Raw genomic sequence first — 4,044 nt, 5'->3', positions numbered from 1 at the left:
TTATGTAATTGTTGAGTAAAAATATATTCTTCAATAATCACATTCACCATAAATACTAGATCAATAAGCACCCCTTGTTAGATTTTGTATTTGATCTGCACAATAATAAATAATGGGCCATCAGGTGCAACAATAGTCTCACTAGGATCAAAAGTAATACATAAATCTTTTGTAGGTTTAGGTTTATTAATGATTTTCATGACATTATTAGATTCTATACCAAGTTCATTAGGGGTAAAATCAAGTGGCTCAGACTCAGCAACATTAGCAGAATGAGAAGAAAACTAATTAGTGAAAATTTGGAGGTTTTGGTTAGGTGGAGCTACAGACTTATTCCCTTTGTCATTCACACCAACTATGGATATATTATTATTATCAATAAAATCTTGAATCATATTCCTCAACTATTAACTTTGTTTAGTGTCATGACCAAGCTGACAATAGTAACAAAAGGCTCTAGGATCATGGGAAGCTAGCAATGATTTAGAATAGTCAATTGGTTTGATGGGAGGATGTTGCAACATATTAGCATTTATCAACCTCAACATTATACTATGAAAAGATTCAAAAAGAGGATTTAATTCTTTTCTAAAGTAGTTGGGGAAAAGGCTACACCTGATGTCATAGTTGCCACTTGAGTGTTGATGTTATCATTTATCTTGATGAAACCTTTTTTGTGTTTGAACTTCATAAACAATTGTTGAGCACTCCTATTCTTATCAACTAGGGCCATTGAAGAGGATGATTCGAATTGACTCACTTGAAGCTAATAATTATGAAGCAATGCACACAATTGCGTAAAAGAAGTAAAGTCGGGAAATAGAAGCTTATCTCTAATATCCTTTTGTAAATTAGCAATAAAAATTATTAGAACATCATGATTAGGCACAGGATAAGCAATTTGTGAATGCAAATATTTATATTTACAAATAAAATCTGTCACTTTTCTTTAACTTCTTGCTTACAATGAATCAAATTCATTAAAGTAATCTTAGGAATGATGTTATTTTGAAACTGTTGAAAGAAAGCATTAGCCAGTTGTTGAAAAGAAGTAATAGGATAAGGAGACAAAGAAAAATACCAATGCAAGGCTTTATCTCTAAAAGTTTGAGTACTTAGTTGTGCAATGAGTCTTTGATCATGAGAGAAATCACTACACGAGGTTTGAAATGTCTTCACATGAGTCAAGGGGTCACCTTTTCCATTGTATAACTCCAATTCCAGAATTTTCACATGCTTAGGAGGAACTGCATAGAAAATATCATCAGATAGTGGGGCTTAGTACATCAAATGTGGGAATTTTATTGAATTTGGATTGAGTTAAAGAAGTCAATCCGTGTTGTAAGGATGCAATAGTTTGGGCTAGGTTATTGATAGTTGCTTTAGTGAATGGATTGGAACTGGACATATTGGATTGTGATGGAGGAGTAATATTGTTGTAAGTGGAGGTTGAGAATAAGAAGGGGGAACATTATGGTATGTTGGTATGGGAGATGGTTGTGAAATAAATGGAAGGCTCACAGAAGGAAGTATGTAAGAATATTGATCAATAGGATTGTCCCCATGAGTAACATGCATAGGTTTAACATTTTGTGTGGAAGTAGTCATTGTAGATAGCTAAAACTGTCCTGTCCTAATTAAATAAATATTTTTATTTAATTAATTATTTTATCCTATGCCTTCTATTAATTAAATAGATTTTTATTTATTTGATTAATTCACTAAGCCTTTTCTAGCCTTTCTTTATTTAAATAAATATTTTTTATTTATTTAAATTATCCTTTCCCTAAATTAAATAAATATTTTACTTATTTAATTGGTCCCACAACCTCTATTAATTAAATGAATCTTCATTTATTTAATTAATTCATTAGCTTTTTCTCTCCATGACACTTGTCATTTATCTCTTGATTTTATTCTAACCACCTTTCTAATATTTTATCATTTTCCCTACCTACCCTTTAATCTTAGCCAACCATTTATCCTTTCACCTCTTAATCATATCCCTTTATTTTCTAAGTTGTCTTCTATATAAGAGAATTTCTTCATCCTTTCAAAACCCTAACTAAGAATTTTATACGAACAAGCGATCAAGCGACTTCACAACCACAATCCGTTCTTTGTTGAGCTCCTGCGCACAATACAAAAAATGAGAGCAACCATATTGAAGCAAGATCAATGGAGATTAAACCCTACTAAGCATGTGAATGGTACATAATCTTATATTTTGTTGTGATTTGCATGTTTTAGGTTCTTCATTGGTGTATGGTGGATTCTTTCAATTGTAGAACTAGATTTTGTGTGGTTGGATCTTTGTTGGTTTTACAACAGTTTTATAATCCCATTTCCATCGTATGCTGTCATGATAGAATTTGTAAATGTAGGCACACTAGGAAAGGATGTAGGCATAGGAATGGAATGGTTAACTTGGCTAGTGGGTTAAGAGTAACCAAGAAATTCAACACAAATTTTGAGTTGCATAATATTGGTATCAACAATATGAGTAAGGCCGCACAACAAATCCACACTATCTTATCACTTGGAACCATTCTTTCCAATCCTTCAATATAGGGGATTGCCTCACTATCCAAGTACTGTTGACCCATCCATTGTTAAATATTTTCTCACTCATTATCAATATTCTCTAATTAGTCAATAGTAACCCTAGTTAGTGATTCATCCTCATCGTAAGAAGTATGAAGTGAATGGGCATATGTAATATTAGGTATGTGATTTGTTGGATTAGAGGAAGCACAAACATTCACATGGAATAGGTTGGTCAACTGGGGGTCCATATCCTTAGTATTTAAACTCTAGGAAGCCCTCACTCTATAACTTCTTCTCACTAGAATATTGTGTATAGGGCTAAGGGTAACAAAACTCATGCACAAAGAGGGAAAATTGAACGCAAATATTTAAACTATAAACTATTATTAAACAATGCAATTTCTTTGTGAAATGACTAATGAACCAATGAATTAAATAATGTGAATTATCATATTGAACACTAGATGCATCTAAATATTAACATGTCATAACAATCATATCTAAAAATACAATTGAATAATTAAGCAACCCACAAGTCAATTTAAGAAGAATAAATTAGGGTTTTTATGAATTTAACCTCTAAATTTATGTAATTCAATTGCAAATATGACCTATGAGTGCAAATATGAATGTTTAAGTACATAAAAATCAGATCTAAGACAATAGATCATAAATAAGCATAAACCAAGTTGGGTTCACCAAAATGTGTTGGTGAACTAGCTATCAAATGAATGTAACTATAAGTGCATAAGCTATATGTTTCAGAAATGGTTGAAAATATGAATCAATCAAGTGCATACAAATCAAATCTGAAAAAATGAAAATTGGAAGTAAATCAAGCATGGGCGTCAGGTTCACCAAAATGTATGGCAAGGGATTTAGGGTTTCACCAATTAAGATAATAAAACTACTAATCCCACCTAATTAACCAATGCATTAAAGAGGGGGTAAATTCAATGGATGAACCCACAAAAGTGGGTTACACTTTTTTGGACAAAGAAATTGCACTCGTTTGTCTAAAACATATTTTTTACCACTTTCGATCGAATGCCATGTTTGATTGGACCAAAAAATGATTCGATCGAATGTATTATTTTAAATACGTTCGATCGTATGTAAAAATAATGGTTTTTTAAAAAGAAAATGGTCATTTTTCTCAAAGGGTTTCGATAGAACATGGGTTCGATTAAACCCTAGGGAAACCCTTTTGATATAACATATGTTCTATCGCACCTGCCTGCTAGAGATCTCCCCCAAAACTCTCTTGAGTTCTGCAAATTTTTGGCCTTCGAAGCTCAAATTGGGGGCTCAAATGGATGAATTTTGACAAACCCAAATGCATGATAGTAGTACTCGAAGCGAGCTTTCCAATGATTCTTATTTTAATATATATTGATTTTATTAAGTTTTTATTTTTAGGTTAACTGAACATAGGTTTCACACCAAACATCAACTTCTGAGTTCAATGCTTATGGAAAAATAGTAAACAAGTGAAAA

This window comes from Cryptomeria japonica, chromosome 10 (genome assembly GCF_030272615.1).
Source record: "Cryptomeria japonica chromosome 10, Sugi_1.0, whole genome shotgun sequence".
NCBI classification, from domain to species: Eukaryota; Viridiplantae; Streptophyta; class Pinopsida; order Cupressales; family Cupressaceae; genus Cryptomeria; species Cryptomeria japonica.
This window is presented reverse-complemented; position numbering follows the sequence as displayed.